The 18,908-nt window shown below is 44.5% G+C and overlaps 1 long non-coding RNA gene across 2 annotated transcripts; it reads left to right on the top strand.

The window, feature by feature from the left end:
- Positions 1-6,980: 6,980 nt before the first annotated feature.
- LOC146258475 (uncharacterized) lies at positions 6,981-17,276 on the top strand. Of its 2 annotated transcripts, XR_014729789.1 has the most exons (4): positions 6,981-7,588; positions 16,776-16,851; positions 16,945-17,026; positions 17,162-17,276. It is a non-coding gene; the product is annotated as an uncharacterized LOC146258475 (long non-coding RNA). The 2 variants fall into 2 exon arrangements; XR_014729788.1 differs by lacking the exon at positions 6,981-7,588 and having other exon boundaries at positions 15,980-16,851.
- Positions 17,277-18,908: the final 1,632 nt, after the last annotated feature.

Raw genomic sequence — 18,908 nt, 5'->3', positions numbered from 1 at the left:
TTTTAACTAAGTTCACAGCTCCAAAAATGTATTTCAATATGTTGCAGCTATAATTGAAATCTCTATCTGGGTACAATACCGCTCTTGGCATTTACGCAATTCGGCGCTCTCACACTTGCCAGGTATAGGGCTGAAACCTTCAGACGCAACATTGATGACAAAGACGTTCAAAAACAACAGAACGTTATACTTTTAGGTAGTGTCAAAAATCTGCTATCAATTTTGGGGGGGACAATTATAAGACATTTTTTCAAGAGCAATTCCTGAGGGGGACACCAAAATTACTGCTGTAACACAAACTACATTGTAATAAGTTAATGTATATTATAAATATTATTTAAATTTCCCTATGTTTATAGTGATATATTGAGGGGGACAAATCTTTTCCCAGGATGTGGGGGCTCATGTCCCCCCTATCCCCCCGGGAATTCCGCCTATGCGTTTAGGTTTTATGTTTCTGGCAGACAATGTTCCCAACCAGCTGCATTCAGGGTCCAGCTGAGCTAAGCGTGCATAGTCTTGTTCTCAAATACATTGAAGTTATGGTTTTGCAAAAAAAACATAACTAAAGTTTTAGCTAAACTCAATATTGTACTACAGCCTTGATCACTCGCAGTCAATGCAGCGCTCTCGGTGTTCACTTCAGTAGGACGCTATACTCTCTCTGTGAGGTAACTTAATTTGGTAATTACTACGCTCCACTAGGAGGCGCTGCTGATTAGAGTTGAGGCTTGTCGCTACTGTGTTAGACTAAAAGAATGAGACTATCACATGTGTTCACGTGCGCTTACACGGTGTTCTGATCTCTGCTGTTGCACTGAATAAAAAGATATTGAAGTCAACTTCTATGAATCGGTGTAAAACATGACATGGTGTCAGAAGTGACTCTTTCACCCATTGGACAAGACTGAGGCAGCGACATGGCCAAGTTTCAGGCTCCGGAATCGTTTGATTTCACCCAGCCTTCGGCATGGCCGATCTGGAGACAACGTTTTAGCCGCTATCGGATAGCTACTAAGCTAGACCAAGAAGACGGTGATGTACAAGTGAATAAATTGTTATATGCAATGGGCAAAGAGTCGGAACCTATCTTTAGCACTTTCACGTTCCCAGACAACGTCGATAACTACTATGACGAAGTTTTGAAAAAGTTCAATGAACATTTTGTGCCAAGACGAAATACAATACATGATCGCTGACCGCTCACAGCTCCAAGGGGAGAGCGTGGAGGCGTTTGTCAGACAACTGTATAAATTAGCAGAGCACTGCGATTTTGGACAGACAAAAGATGAACAGATAAGAGATCGGATTGTGATTGGGATTGCAGATGGGGAAGTGTCACAGAAACTACAACTTGAACCGGAGTTGACCTTGGAAAAGGCGATCAGTATCGCACGACACTCCGAGCTGATTAAAACACAAAATGCCAACGCCAGAGCAACAAATGTTGAAGTGGGTGCCGTTGTTACGTCCCAACTGGTTCCCAATTTAACTGGTTCCCCAGCTGTGCGTGCACCTATCAGTCTGCCTCTATCACCAGATTCGTCACAAATTCACAAACATATTACTGGCGATTTTCAAGTCGGATCTCATATTTGCTGCGGCAAATATGAAAGTAGGCCTATAGGCTACGTGCGCACTACATTAGGCTACCATTTGCGACAAAATAAATGGAGACAAAATAAAACATTTGTAGGCTCGCATGAAGTGGGATTCGATCGCACTAGAGTAAAAACATGTACGCACTAGAGTCTGTTGATTAACACCACGAGCTATACCAGCTCACAAAATGTAGCTGAATCGTTAGGTATTTCTTAACTACGTTGGCCTTCAGGTAACATTTTGAATTGGCTTCTTCTGATTCAACTGGTTCCCATAGACACTACCCGAATGTAGGCTTACTATGCACGTATTTGGGGTTGTTTCGAGGCAATAGCCGTATTTTCCACGACATCACAGCTCCTTCTGACACCACATATTACAAATTCATACTAAGAACGTCGCTGCTAACCCAGACAATACGATCAAAATACGCGTAACACAACATGGAAACATTTGTTTCCTATGCGATTTCGTGTAGCCTATTGCTGAGTGTTTCTTCGCTATATCTTTTGAAATCAATTCATTTCATAATTGTATATTCTGAACAAATGTAGTAAGCACTACATTACAGCCATTCACGCCATAATAAATGGAAGCTAAGAAAATAAAAGACAAGATTCAAGTGGTATTCGACTTGAAAATCGCCAGTAATATGTTTGTGAATTTGTGACGAATCTGGTGATAGATGCAGACTGATAGGTGCACGCCCGGCTGGGGAACCAGTTAAATTGGGAACCAGTTGGGACGTAACACCGTAAATGCACGTAAGTTCAAACAGCCAAAGCAATATGACAAAAGGTATGCTAAAAACAAAGACAATGAACAATGTGCACAAATGTACACAACAGTCATCAAACAGAAAGGGCTGTACAAGGTGTGGGAGACAGCATGAGCACAGTGCATGTCAGGCTACAGGGAAACGCTGCCGTAAATGCAATAAGATGGGCCACTTCGAAGCAATGTGTAAAACCAAACGCGTGAATGCACTTACAGTTACTGACTGTGATAGTGATGAGGGCAGTGCCTGGTTTCTAGGGGCTTTTGCTGAGGTCGTTGACAGCGAAGAGGACAAATGGTATGAGGATTTAGAAATAAATGGCTCTACCGTCACGTTTCGGATTGATACGGGCGCAGATGTCACTGTGATTCCAGAGGAGACATTTTTGAAACTGCAACAGCGCCCTCTTCTGATCAAAACGAAGTCGACATTCACCAGCCCAGGTGGAACACTGATTTGTAAAGGCAAATTCATGACTCTCTGTGAAAGGTATGGTGAAATATTTCCTTTTGGGATTTATGTTATGTCTGGCCCCTTCACTACAAACCTGCTGGGTCGTAAAACAGCTATCAAAATGGGACTAGTGTGCAGATTTAATGGGCTTGAATCATATGATGACGTTTTTGGGGACATTGGACTATTGAAATGTGAACCAGTGAAAATAGAGCTGAGGCCAGACGCTCAGCCCTACAGCATTGCTACCCCACGGCGCATACCATTCCCAATCTTACCTCAAGTGGAGGAGGAACTGAAACGGATGCAGTCTCTGGGCATCGTAGAGGAAGTAAAAGAAGCCACAGACTGGTGTGCTCCTATGGTGCCTGTGATAAAAGAACAAGAAACCACGGATCTGCGTAGATCTGACTAAACTTAATAAAGCTGTTAAACGAGAGCGATTCATTCTGCCGAATTTAGAGGACATTGCTCCAAAGCTGTCAGGTGCAACAGTGTTCTCCACTGTCGATGCTTCAAGTGGGTTTTGGCAGATTCCGCTCGATGAGAACAGCAGGAAGCTCACGACTTTCATTACACCCGTGGGTCGTTTCTGTTTCTGCCGTTTACCCTTCGGCATTACATCGGCTCCAGAACTATTTCAACAGAAAATGAGTTCTCTTCTCAAAGACCTTGCGGGCACAGTGGTGGTAATGGATGACATTCTGGTCTATGGCAAAGACATGAAGGACCATGACCGGAACCTGCAAGCGGCGATGCAAACGATCAGAGCTTCAGGACTGAAGCTAAACAAGGATAAATGTCAGTTCCGCAAATCTGAGATCCACTACTTTGGACACATCATCGGAAAGGAAGGCATCAAACCGGACACTGAGAAAGTCAGAGCCATCGCGGAGCTTCCCAGCCCGACAAACATAACAGAACTGCGGCAGAGAATCGGGATGATTAATTATTTGGGGAAATTCCTCCCGGATCTTTCTACTACAATGCACCCCATCAACTCTCTACTGAAAAGCGACACAATGTGGATATGGGGAGAGGCACAAGAGAATGCCTTCGAAAAGGTAAAAGGAATGTTGATTTCAGCACCTGTTTTGGCATACTATGATGCAACAAGGCCGACCGTTGTAAGTGCGGATGCAAGCAGTTATGGCTTGGGGGGCGCACTGCTGCAGGAGCACAACGAGGGACTCCGCCCAGTCGCTTTTTGTTCAAGGACACTGACAGAGACGGAGCGCAGGTACTCCCAGATAGAAAAAGATTGCCTCGCCAGCGTGTGGGCGTGCGAGCGGTTCGGGAGATATCTGCAGGGCATGGACAGATTTGTTTTGCAGACTGATCACAAGCCCCTTGTTCCGCTGATAAACACATACGACCTGGACAAAGCACCTGTTAGGTGTCAGAGACTTTTGATGCGCTTAATGAAGTTCAATCCAGAAGCTGTTCATGTTCCAGGGAAGCAGCTCATTGTGGCGGACACTCTGTCTCGTAATCCTCTGCAGGACTGTACTGTGTCCGACACTGAGCATGAGGTAAAAGCTTATGTTCAGGCTGTGATTGAAACAAGGCCAATCACTAAAGACAGATTAAACAGGATAAGAGAGGCCACAAGCAACGATAACATTCTGCAAACTGTGATTCGTTACACAAACAATGGCTGGCCCTCAGATTTGTCACGCTTGCCACACAACCTGCTAAAATATCACACAGTTAGAGCTCACCTGTCAGAAGTCAGTGGACTTTTAATGCATGATGACTGCATTGTTATTCCATCCACAATGCAAAAGACTGTACTGTCACAAATACATGCGGGTCATCAGGGACTCACAAAGTGCCGGAAGAGGGCCAACATGTCAGTGTGGTGGCCAGGTGTCGGGAAAGACATTGCGGAGCTAGTCAGCACGTGAGTTTTGCTGTAAGAACAAACCAACCCAAAGAAAAGAGCCACTGATTACCACACCACTGCCACAAGGTGCTTGGCAGAAAATAGCAGCTGATTTGTGTGAGCAGGATGGTAAACAATATTTGGTAGCGACAGACTACTATTCACGTTACATTGAGATTTCACATCTGCCTACCACAAATAGTAACCAAGTCATCTCACAGCTTAAGAGTATGTTTGCGAGGTGGGGTATTCCTCTTGAGCTAGTCACGGATAATGGCCCCCAGTTCGTTTCAGGCGAGTTCCGACAGTTCAGTGAGACATACAACTTTCAGCACACGACGTCCAGTCCTCACTACCCGCAAGCAAACGGAGCGGCTGAGAGGAGCGTTGCCATCGCCAAGAGAATCCTGCGACAACCAGACCCACAGCTTGCCCTGATGAGCTATAGAGCTACTCCCATTACCGCAACAGGTCACAGCCCAGCTCACCTCATGTTTGGCCGTGAGATCAGGACTACGGTGCCGGTGTTGCCCCAGCAGTTACGTCCAACTGTAGTTGATCACCAAACTGTAAGACTGAAAGACCAACAGACTAAATCAGCCTACCGCTTCTTCTACAACAGGCGTCATTCAGCTAGGCCCTTGTCAACACTACAGCCGGGCCAGAGTGTTACAGTTAAGCTGGACGGGGAGAAGGGCTGGAGGACCCCAGCAAAAGTCATTGCAAAAGCACCAGAACCCAGATCCTATATCGTTCAAACCGACCATGGGACTGTAGCACGTAGGAACAGGAGGCATCTACAGGAAGTGCCCGAGTCATCAACCCAAGTTACTGCGTCAGAGACTCGTGACTTTGATATTCCTGACCCAGGTGACTCAGATGCCCCGCTCGTTGACACTAATGCATCTGTGCCCTGCGTTCCCACCATTCCTACTGGCTCTGGTTTGTCCCCAAAGAGGACCCTTGCTGGTCGAGCTATTAAGCCACCTGTTAGATTTAAGGATTATGTTTGAGATAGAAATGTCCTTTACTAATGATGTTTTGTTTTAAGGTACACCCTTCTAGAGCGAGTTAAGAGAAGTTTAGAAATACCAAACCAATTGCTATTGTTTGTTTTCCTCTTTCTTTTGGGCTGTGTTTACTGCATAGTAGAATTAACACATACAGCTAAATGTTATATTAGATATTGGTTAAGTTGAATCATAATTGGTACCTTCTTGATTGATTATAGACATGTTGCAAATGTTTATTCTGCTGTTGTGAATCAGCTTAAGAGGGGAGATGTGAGGTAACTTAGTTTGGTAATTATTACGCTCCACTAGTAGGCGCTGCTGATTAGAGTTGAGGCTTGTCGCTACTGTGTTAGACTAAAAGAATGAGACTATCACATGTGTTCACGTGCGCTTACAAAGTGTTCTGATCTCTGCTGTTGCACTGAATAAAAATATATTGAAGTCAACTTCTATGAATCGGTGTAAAACATGACACTCTATAATGACAGTGTTGGGAAAGTTCACTTTCTACATGAACTAGTACAGTTCATAGTTCACAAATTTTAAAATGAAGTAGTTCAGTTCATAGTTCATAATTCAACATTTTTAACTAAGTTCACAGCTCCAAAAATGTATTTCAATATGTTGCAGCTATAATTGAAATCTCTATCTGTGTACAATACCGCTCTTGGCCTCTACGCAATTCGGCGCTCTCACACTTGCCAGGCATAGGGCTGAAACATTCAGACGCAACACTGATGACAAAGACGTTCAAAAACAACAGAACGTTATACTTTTAGGTAGTGTCGAAAATCTGCCATCAATTTTGGGGGGGACAATTATAAGACATTTTTTCAAGAGCAATTCCTGAGGGGGACACCAAAATTACTGCTGTAACACAAACTACATTGTAATAAGTTAATGCATATTATTAATATTATTTAAATTTCCTTATGTTTATTGTGATTTATTGAGGGGGACAAATCTTTTCCCAGGATGTGGGGGGTCATGTCCCCCCTATCCCCCCCGGGAATTCCGCCTATGCGTTTAGGTTTCATGTTTCTGGCAGACAATGTTCCCAACCAGCTGCATTCAGGGTCCAGCTGAGCTAAGCTTGCATAGTCTTGTTCTCAAATACATTGAAGTTATGGTTTTGCAAAAAAAACTTTGGATTTTTTTTTTTTCTCTTCAACATTCCCGAGACAAAATTCCTGTGGAAACTTTCCGCCCCTTTGCAATCCTATTTACAACTCAAAATACTAAGATTGAAGAGTAGAATAAAATAGTTGTCTTCTCATTTCCCCTGCCAGAGGGAATGTTGATCAGCAACCAATCATTGTTGAATGAAAACCCTACATTTGGCAGACCGGTGTAAATTTTACCTAATTTCTATGACTTAAACGTCATTCTAAGATTTTCCCTGTTTTGATATTTTCAGGCATTTAGCCTACTCATATTACATAAATTAATTAATAAAGAACCCCCTTTTGAAGCTTATTTTAACAACGAAGTTACCAGCAGTAGCCTAGCTATCTCAGATGGAATCACGATTCAAATAGTACTGTCTGTTAACTGAAAATAATCCCCCCAAAACGTAAATAAGCTTGACATTTATTTAGGGGAAAATCCCTCATTGATAAAAATCTCAGTGGTAGCGATCATTGTCAGTAACAAGGCAAATGCGATACAGCCCTGTATGGAAAAGCTACCCCGGTAAACTGTGCTGTACTACTACTACTACTAGACTGTTCGTTTTGGTAGCGATTGCGTTGGTTGAATTTGATTTAACGTTAACTACTTCCGTTGTACGGTCTAGGCTGAAATGAATTATTTTCATGAACAGATTGACAAAGTTTAAGCTGTGGCAATGGAGTTCAGGTTAGTAGTCACTAGTCAGATAGTTTCACCTATTGAAAGACTTTTGATTTAAGTAAGGGTAGTGCCGAACATGTGCCGCCGTTTTGTTTGACTTTCTACTGTCAACAGCTGTGGAGATGTTTTTGTTAGCTACAGTAGACAAGTAGTAGGCTACACCGTTGCAGTGAGCTACACTGGTTTGAAACCACAGGTCATGATAATTTCACACACAAATTGTTTACTTGTAATCTAATGTTTCTTTTGACATCATACATTTTAGCCATAGCTGTGGCATTGAAGGCAGTAGCCTACTACTACACACTGCCAGTGAGGCTAACGTCAAAAAGACGCAGTCTCACTCAAATTCCAAGTTTTACACAAATCACAAAAATATGCTGATACCTGTTAGCTGTATTCACAATAGTCATATCGTCATAACATTTCCCTTTTTCAGTTTTTTTCGTGTAAAATGGAACTATAAAATTACGAAAATACTAGCTACTATGACGCTTTCTAGAATGGCTGCCGCCTAAAATACTAGTACTAGGCGGTCTCACGGCTACCCGCAATCGTTCAAATTACAAAGACCCACAACCTGAATCAAAAATCCGAGACGGCAGTTCCACTCGAAATCGCTTTCTCAACAAAGTCCAATAATTGGGACATTTTTGGGGAGGTATTTTTCACTCATAATCCAAGCTCCAACTTGCGTGCTAGAACGTCTTTATCACCAGGGTTGCCAGGTTTGTGTGACAAAACCAGCCCAATGGCCAATCAAAACCAGCCTAAAACCAACCCAATGGCCAATAAACCAGCCCAAAAACCAGCCCAATATCAGAACTCAAAATATGCCCCTGCCAAACCATATACACTGCTTTTTAAGTCCAACAGCATAGCTATCATTGCCAAATGTATTGTAATATCTACAAAGTAACACCAAATGTTTAGTATGCCAGCATTTAAAGCGGTTTTCTCTAAACAGTTATTTCACCTAGGTCCTAAAATGGCCTTGTGTAATTAGATAGCCTACAGTATATTATCATAAATAAAATATAGCTCTTTGAACGTGTAGACCAATTCACTGACGGACAAACTAACCTGTTACTTTGTCTTTTTCTTCCCATTTCCCTCTTCCTCCCTGCCTGGACAACATGAATGTACAGTTTTTACTTTATATGCATTTACATTTATGTATTTAAACTGAAACACCTGTTGCTTCACTATAAATGAATCATATACTAATAGTTCATACATGTGTAAATAGGATATGTATTTACTGAATTAAAATCATTGCAGCTTACCTGTTTGACTTGTAGATGGTGCCTTACAATAAAAAAGAAAAAAAGAGAAAAACTCCTTGAAATTTAACTATTTACAATTTCCGATGTCTTTTGTTTAGACACTTTGAGATCCCTCCCCCTCTTGGTCCTTGTCATACATGTCTGTACTAAACAAGGCCAGCATCTTTCTGGTTGGCTCAAACTGGTGGCAGCAGATTCCATGCCTCTGCATGGAGGCCCGAATGCGAAGGATGTTCTCCAGAAGGCTGTCTTTCATTTGATTGCGCACTTTGGTTTTGATCAAATTAATCTCAGAGAATGTGTGTTCCACAGCTGCGTTGCTGAATGGCAATGCCAGGAGTGAGAGGGCAAACGATCCAAGCGCAGCAAAGTCCTTGTCACCGGCAGCATCCGTGTGATTTTTCACTTCAATCCAGAACTGTTCCGTTTTGCAGTCTTCTGTATTCTCCCACTGAAGAGTGTCCAGCACTCTCCACTGTTGATCAAGCTTACTGAGGTTTCCTGTGTACAGGTGGAGAAATGACAGAGATGCAAGCTGGGTTTTTTTCTGAACACTGAGCACCGTAGATGGACTCAAGGCCCTGAGAAACTGGAGTTGTTGCATGTTGGTAGACAGACGTTGTTTAATTTGCTTCGCAAATTCAAGCAGGTACTCTTTGCAACGTTGTTTGACGTTCCCTGCAGCTGGTGCGCGTAGATTTGTGTTGTCCAGTTCCATCTGGAACCAAATTCCATAATCAACAGCGGAGAGGCCCCGTCAAAAGCTACGATCTCTGTCCACCTTGAGCTGTCCACGACCACGGTGCTGATGTTTGTGACTCTTCGTAGCAGGCTCAGATAGAACGTGATGAGTTCGTGGAAAAGCCTGCATGGATTTGTGTTTTCCATCTGAAACATCTTGTTCACTCGGTTTGCCTCTTGGACAATGGGCTGAAGGAACAGTAAGTACAGTTTGTTGACTGTATCTGAGTACATCTGATAGACAATCTCCGCACTGTAGCTTCGGTCCTTTTGCCAACTGGAAGTGCAATCTGAGCTCTTTGTACTGGTCGAGCACCCGATTCAGGCATCCGTTGACAGCTAGCCTTCTTGTGTCTGAAAGTTGGAGGATTTTTAGTGGAGCTTCTCCAACATTAATTGTTTCATAGAGTTGCTTGTAGTTTTGCTGGCGCAGAGTACTGTGTGAAAACCACGCATAAGTTTGCGAAATCTGGTATTCTACATTTCTCGGCAACACACGCATTGCATATGAGCAGCACAGCTAAATCGAGTGACACACACATTTCACAAACACGACGTTGGGGTTGTGCTCTCGAAATTTTGTGAGAAGTGAATGGTTCTTGCCGCACATAGTATTGCATCCATCGGTTGCGAGCCCAATGCATTGTTTTGGACACAGTTTGCATTCTTGCAAAAAATTCAGCAATGCGTCGGTTATTGAATTGGCATCTCCGCCGTCTACATTTTTGATACCAGCAAAAGTAGACACAATGCGCTGCTGTGTTTGGCTGTAGTATCGTATTACAACAGCAAGCTGTTTTTGCATGCCCACGTCGGTACTTTCATTGATAACTAAAGAATACAGTTCTTCCCCTATATCCTTTAGAAGCTGGTGCTGCATGTCTGGGCCGATTACGTGTTGTATGAGTGCAGAGCATTTTGCTTTGTGCAGTTTGATGTCCTTCTGTGCAATTTCACGAACAAGCTCTCCCAGGTGATCCACTGTCAAAATGCTTGAATGGCAAGCAACAGTGGCGGGAGGAAGAAATCGTGTGCCGCCTCCTACCCCGTCGGCCGCCCCACGACAGTGCCCCCAGAACGAGCACCGCTACAAACTGGCTGAGACAAACGAAAACGAAACTGCTGCACGGCAATCAGGGGTGCCTGCAGCTGCCTGAAGGGGGCGCCAGTATGCCAATTCCCCACTAACTGAAATGATTGATAAGAGAAAACCACGCAGATATTTCTTTTTTTTAAATGCTTGTGCGCCCCCCACGTGACGATAAAAACTGCCGCCCCGGGCGGCTGCCCGGTCTGCCCATGCCTAAAACCGCCCTTGGGTATAAATAAATTATTTCATTTAAAATAAAGGGATAAATTGATTTTATTTAAAGATATTCATGACATTTGCATAATGCAAAATAGGTCTACCCGAACCAGCGGACAAAAAATTAAACCCGCGGCAACACTTCAAAAGTAGCCCAATTCCGCGGGAAAACCGCGGACCTGGCAACACTGTCTATCACCTTGTATCCATGCGTCATTGCTGACGTAGTGACGTAGGTTAGTGAGTACTCTTGTTGACAGAATGCAGTTTTTTTGCCACAAAAACGTTGCAGCCTCCTAAACGTTACGTGCAACAGAAAGTAAATACAAATACAAGCAACTCATTCGCTAGCAAGTCAAAACTTTTGACAGCGACATTGTCTATGTAGTCCAAATATTGCCGGATCCTTACAGGTGGGAAAAGAAAGAATAATAAATATATATGTTAGATAACAATGGTTTGTGCTCGCAGAAGGCAAGCACACCCCAATTATACTCGGATAATTTTTATGAGATATAGGCCTATGCTTGATGCCTAAACATTTGAAATTACAAACTAAAATCCATACATTAACGGCTATGGTGTGTAGCCTATCAAAGCATTGGTCATCATTGTTTACAGTTTTTCACAATTGTTAACATACAAACAGCAAAACTTTGGCACAATTTTCACAACCTTAACATCATGTACCAATTGCTTTCCTTGTTTACACACTGATATCAATTACACATCACCTTGTTGTCAAAACAGTACACACTATGTTCAGTTGTTGCACACACTTCTCAAGTAAAGTCTCAAAGCATCAACCTACAACACACAACTATTCAAATCTCTAAACACTCAGGTCTGAGGCCTGTTCCATGAAGTGAGTTTACCGAATAAGCCAGGTCTGAGGCCTGTTCCATGAAGCGAGTTTACCGAATAAGCCAGACTTATGTCAGTTAGTCAGACTCATTTCTTGTTCATTCGGTTCCATAAAGCTAGCTCAACGTAGTTCGAACTCGGTTACTATGGCAACTTAGGCTACGAAACTAGTCTGATCAGGGTCAGACTAACTGTCAGGCTTAGCGTGACTTGGTGCTTAACCAGACGTCCCTGTAACACTGACCCAACGGGAAGACGATGATTTACCACATATATTCTCATTTTCTTATTCTCATCAGTTCAACATTAATAGAAAATCAACGTAAATAGCCTACAACATTTAGCCTAATGCATTAAACAATGATGAATAATGCTTTGATAGGCTACGCACCTGTGACAATCAGGTCCCCCTGTCTCAGATCAGCATCACCAGAGTACTAAGAGGGTACTCCCTCTTCACACCTGCAAACAATGAAACCAATCAGTCCACTCTCTTCTGCTCTGTATTCCTTCATTGCTTCCTTCACTCTGTGCTGAGTCTTGTTAACAGTAGAGTAACATTCTAAGCAATATACGGATAGACCCTGTGATATACTGACCTTGTTTTTGCCCCCGACTTTGTATCTGCTTCATCTGAACTATTCCTAGAGGCCGTGATCCAGACCCTTGCCTGTCCTGTGGAACTTGCCCAAGCCTAGCCTTCATTGCCCAGTCCGCACCTGTTTGACCTACGCCTGTGACCTGACTACCCTTTTGGATTTCCTCTCTGACTGTGTATGACCCCTGCTTGTCCGACCACGCCTAAATAGATCTGCACTTGGATCCAGTACCTGTTGTCTTGGGAGTCTGTCCGTTACAGAAGACTCAGCCATTACCAACATGGATCCAGCGGAGTTGAAGAATGCCTTGACATCTCATGGAACACTACTCGGAGATCACGACTTGCAGATTCGACACCTAGCTCAATCTCTGAGTGAACTCTCAATCTGGGTGGGTCATACACGTCTACCCTCCCAGGAACCTTCACCGGGGTCTGACCACGTAAGACCCGTCCAGTTGGCTATCCCAGAGAAGTATGACGGCTCGCCCAATGGATGTGATGGCTTTCTAGTGCAATGTTCTCTCTATTTTGCACACCAACCAGCTGCGTTCTCGGACGATGCGGCACGGATAGCCTTTTTGATAACGCTCCTACGCGGAAGAGCGCTACAGTGGGCTTCAGCCATCTGGTCCCGTGGAGGAGAGCTGACACGTTCGTTTGCGGACTTCACCAACCATTTCCGGGAGGTCTTTGATCATCCAGCTGAAGGACGGTCTGCGGGAGATCAGCTACAAGCGCTTCGGCAAGGATCGCATTCAGCAGCCGACTACGCTATGCGCTTCCGCACCCTGGCAGCTGCCAGTAGATGGAACGATCCGGCCCTACTGGCGGTCTTCCGTCAAGGACTGTCTCGTGAGTTGCAATCCGAGCTTGCCTGTAGAGACCAAGATGCAGACCTAGAACTTTTCATTCAGTTAGCCGTACGCCTTGATAACCTGGTACGGTCAAGAAGACACCCGCTGGTAATGCCCACTGTGCAGACGTACAGTTCTCAGACACACGCCTCCGCTCCCCAAGAACCTATGCAAATTGGACGTAACCACCTTACCTTGGAAGAACGAGAGCGCCGGATGGCCAACCAGCTATGCCTGTATTGCGGAAGTCCCGGCCACTTTCGCAATCAATGCTCCGTGCGAACAAGGACCGCATCCCCGAGACCTCCCCTATCGGAGAGTATAATTCAATGCCCCTTAGTGTCTCTTAAGCAAATGAAGGTATCCGGAGAAATCAAGTGGAAGGACACGTTACTCTCTATCTCCGCCCTAGTGGATTCCGGGTCTGCTGGCAACTTCATAGATGTCCACACTGCAGAACGTCTTGGTGTTCCCCTCCTGCCTTGTAAACCCCCTCTGCGGATCAGTTCAGTAGATAACCAACCAATTGGGACAGGACATATCTCTTATCGAACGGAAACCCTGTCACTCACAATAGGAGTCCTGCACCAGGAACCAATATCACTGATGGTTATCGATTCACCGGGCACCGACCTCATTCTAGGGCTGCCTTGGCTCTCCTATCATGACCCGGTCATCTCCTGGAGCGATGGGGAACTGCAATCATGGGGGAACCGCTGTTTCTCTCGTTGCATACCTGCTGCCTGTGGTGCTACTCATGTAGAAAGTCCCGACTTGTCAGCGAAGGCATCTCGCCAACTGCCAGCGGGACTGCTGGAACCACTTCCCATTCCACAACGCCCCTGGTCCCATATAGCGGTGGACTTTGTTACAGACCTTCCCCGCTCACAGGGCCACACCACCATTCTAGTAGCAGTAGACCGGTTCTCAAAAGCCTGTCGCCTAGTGCCTTTGAAGGGACTACTCACAGCCCTAGAAACTGCAGAGGCACTCTTCACCTTTGTGTTTCGGTGTTACGGACTCCCGGAAGAAATAGTGTCGGACAGGGGTCCTCAGTTCACCTCTCGTGTCTGGGCATCTTTCTTTCGTCTGCTGAATGTCACCATAAGCCTGAGCTCAGGGTATCATCCACAGTCCAATGGCCAAACCGAAAGGCTGAATCAGGAGATCGGACGCTTCTTGAGGTCATACTGCAGCAACCAACAGCAGGACTGGTGCCAATACTTACCATGGGCAGAGTACGCACAAAACTCGTTGGTGAGCAGCTCCACCGGTCTTACACCGTTCCAATGTATGTTGGGATATCAGCCCCCGTTGTTTCCGTGGTCCGGAGAGACCACCAACCTGCCAGCCGTGATGCCTGGATGAAGAAGAGTGAGGAGACGTGGCAAGCAGCCCATGTCAGACTACAGAGGCTGTCCGACGACAGAAACAACAAGCCGACAAGCATCGTCAACCTGCACCCCAATACAGCCCAGGTCAGGAGGTATGGCTCTCGACCCGAGACATCAGACTCAGGCTTCCCTGTAGGAAACTCAGCCCGAGGTTCATCGGACCATTTAAGATCATCCGGCAGGTGAATCCGGTTTCCTACCGCCTGCAACTGCCTCCTCATTACCGTATCGCCCCCACGTTCCATGTCTCCCTGTTGAAGCCGGTGGTCCGTGCAGCAGGTTCTCAACCTGATCCTGGCTCCATCCCTGCTGCCACTCCACCTCCTCCATTGCTACTGGAAGATGGGCCTGTATACGCGGTTCGGGCACTGCTTCGCTCCCGCCGTCATCGAGGTGGGTTGCAGTACTTCGTGGACTGGAAGGGCTACGGCCCGGAAGAGCGCTCCTGGGTTTCTGCTGCTGATATTTTGGACCCCTCACTCCTCACTGACTTCCATCGTGAGCATCCCAACGACCCCGCCCCCCGCCCTCGTGGGAGGCCCCGCCGTAGGGGCTCCTTGGCATCGGGAGCCGCCCGTGGGGACGGGGGTGATGTGACAATCAGGTCCCCCTGTCTCAGATCAGCATCACCAGAGTACTAAGAGGGTACTCCCTCTTCACACCTGCAAACAATGAAACCAATCAGTCCACTCCCTTCTGCTCTGTATTTAAGGCAGTCACTCCCTTCACTCTGTGCTGAGTCTTGTTAACAGTAGAGTAACATTCTAAGCAATATACGGATAGACCCTGTGATATACTGACCTTGTTTTTGCCCCCGACTTTGTATCTGCTTCATCTGAACTATTCCTAGACACCGTGATCCAGACCCTTGCCTGTCCTGTGGAACTTGCCCAAGCCTAGCCTTCATTGCCCAGTCCGCACCTGTTTGACCTACGCCTGTGACCTGACTACCCTTTTGGATTTCCTCTCTGACTGTGTATGACCCCTGCTTGTCTGACCACGCCTAAATAAATCTGCACTTGGATCCAGTACCTGTTGTCTTGGGAGTCTGTCCGTTACAGCACCATAGCCGTTAAATGTATGGATGTTAGTTTGTGATTTCAAATGTTTAGGCATCAGGCATAGGCCTACATCTCATTATAAATTATCCGAGTATAATTATCATAGCAATATAATTGTTAAAAGTAGCCTACAATTGCAAAACAAACCTATATCTGCCCCCCATTTCCCCGACACAAAACCCATGTTAAAAAGTTAGCACTAGGCTACTGGATAATGTTTTAATTAATAGTAGACTATTTATTTATTTGACAATGTCAAAAGTCAATTTAGACTAGTTTAGAGGGTATTTTTTAATCAACGAAGGTCTACGTTCACAACGTCAATCATGGCGTGTCATTTTACATTGATTGAAGCGGTGGATGAGGGAGCTGTCATTGTACACGATTTAAAGGGGACGTTCTTTCTGGAAGAAGTCATGTGGCCGTGCGCATTGCTTTTGCCGTGGTGGATTGTATGATCCATGTTTTACCTCTCGGGCTGTTAAAAAATAGGGTGCACGCACAATTAGCTTGACTACGTAAATCTGACTTGAATTAGTAGGACTGCGTGAGCTGAAATTGGCCTTTATGGAACCGCTTAAGCCCCGCTTGACTAATTAAACTTATTCAAATCTAGTTTAGGACTTTAAGTCTAGCTTTTTTGAGTGGCCTTTATGGAATAGGCCCCTGGTGAGCAATTTGCAATCAGGACTGCAGCATAAAAAGGGCCTTGAGCCTCTGTTTTGTTGGGTGAACAATGGAGAACTTAAAACATATCAACAACCAGAGAAGGAGATTGGTAAGAGTGAGAGGAGGACAAGGAGGAGGAGGAGAAGAAGCAGAAGGTGGAGGATAAAGAAGGAGAACGGTGATCTCTAATGAGATTCGGGCCACCGTGGTTGACCATGTGCTCAACCATGGTTTGAGCCTGAGGAAGGCTGGCCAGAGAGTTCAACCAAATCTCAGCCGCTTCACAGTTGCTGCCATCATTAGAAACTTTAGAATGGAGAACAGGTATGAATTATGTTTGCCTTGTGTACTGAAATATTGCCTATAAATAGTGTGCTAACTGTTTGCACTGTTTGTGCTAATTTGTTTTTTTTGCAGGACTGAAAGAGAACCACGACGTGGAGGAAGAACATGCACTTTCACAGCCGAACAGGAGACTGACATTATGAAAATGGTTCGTGAAAACAGCACTATCACATTCTGACCATGCCACATTCAGAAACATCCAGACCATCAGCCTCTCTACACTGTACCGTTTTCTCCGCAGGAATGCCATGCGGATGAAACAAGTGTACAGGGTCCTATTCGACCGGAACACAGACCACATCAAGGAGTTACGGCAAGAGTTTGTAAGTCCCATACATTCAGCACTGACACATGCATGTATTGCACCTGTAATGTGTCTCACTGTATTGTGAGTGTGTTGATCCATCTGTGTCCATACTATACAGTAACTTGCATTATCATGCTGTCTGTTCCAGCAGATCCGGGAGCATGACACAGCTAAAGATATATATGAATACATATTCATTCCTGGTGAAGAGGAGGCGCCGGGGCAGAAATGTCATTGGCCAGCGCACAATTGTTGAGGTCCCCGCCAAGCGTGGTGGGAACATCACTTTGTGTGCTGCAATGGGTTGAGCAGGCCCGTTGACAGTACTGTACATGTTAAAAAAAATAAAACTTGTTTTGCTGCATATGTGTGCTGTTTTATGTTTGACTATGAAAAAATTTGGCCTACACTGAGACATTTTACAAAAGTTGAAATGACTCATTCTCCAGAGTCATTGTCATTCATATGGTGTGTTCCGTTTCGAGAATTGTGTTTTCAATTTTGCACTACTGTGTGCTGTGAATGCTTTTTAGTGTGCAGCAAATGCTTATTGTGTGTACTGTTATGAATGGTATGTGTGTGTCATTTGAAAATATGGCTGAGAACACAGGTTCCATTTTGTAAACAGGTGAGAGATTTGATGGCAAAGAGTCATCTTGCAAAGGGAATGTCAGGTTTAGCATTTTGTGTGTGAGGTTTTTAGTTTTGTGTGTGCAGTTTTGAGAAAGACGTTATTGTTTTGAGAAATGTGTGTTAACAATTGTGAAAAACTGTAATGCATTAGACTAAATGTTGTAGGTAGGCTATGTAGGCTATTTAAGTTGATTGTCTATCAATGTTGAACATATTGAACTGATGAGAATAAGAAAATGAGAATATACGTGGTAAGTCTTCGTTTTCCCGTTAGGTCAGTTTTACAGGAACGATCTGGTTAAGCACCAAGTCACGCTAAGCCTGACAGTTAGTCTGACCCTGACCAGACTAGTTTTGCAGCCTAAGTTGCCATAGTAACAGAGTTTGAACTACATTTAACTAGCTTTATGGAACCAAATGAACTAGAAATGAGTCCGACTAACTGACATGAGTCTGGCTTATTCGGTAAACTCGCTTTATGGAACAGGCCTCCGGATGCTGTGTTCTCCTTTTTTTTGTGTTGTGTCTAATGATTGCTCCATAGTGTTTATATAATGATTGGTCTGAAAAATTGAAAAAAAAATGCAAAATGTCTTAGTTCTACGATATGGGGAGATACTGCAGCCATCATTTTTACTTTGAATTTCGCGGGGATTACGCTTAGCTGGTGTAATGACGTCAGCTGCGCAAATGTCCAGTAATATCTCAATTTTAATTGGTCCATGTTTGATACGTAACGTAGATGATTACTGGCATAACATATTTACATGCAAAGGCACAGCAGAGTTGTGCTTTTCGACGTACATGTTAAAGAATACAGGATCAAAGTGCGCATGCGCAACATGAGTTTTTCGTTGTCGTCCGCAATGAATGGACAGTAGAAGCACTGCTTAATCTACCATTTTGTTGTATTTGATTATGCGTTACTGCTACATTTGTCATCGTAACGTCTAAACAATTGGAATAACACATATATTGCATATATAAATCACAAGAATAATCAGTAAAAATACAAGTTTATTAAATACAATTATTTAATAAACATTTTTACGTTTGAATTTTCGCAGGGGAGGCAGTGCCTACCCTGACTGCACGTCACTGCCTATGCGCAGGAGCACCAATTGGGAGAGTAACAGCTGGCAAGCTGTAATCTGACCTGTTTGGATTAATGTATGGTGTGAGTACTGGGGGAGGTGGGGTGGGCTGGGGGCCTAGTTCAGGTCTTGGGTAATGTCTATAGTTATGGGGATCATAGTGGTAGTGCA

The sequence above is a fragment of the Hypomesus nipponensis genome, chromosome 14, assembly GCF_054491055.1.
Source record: "Hypomesus nipponensis isolate SF chromosome 14, ASM5449105v1, whole genome shotgun sequence".
NCBI lineage: Eukaryota > Metazoa > Chordata > Actinopteri > Osmeriformes > Osmeridae > Hypomesus > Hypomesus nipponensis.
This window is presented reverse-complemented; position numbering and strand designations above follow the sequence as displayed.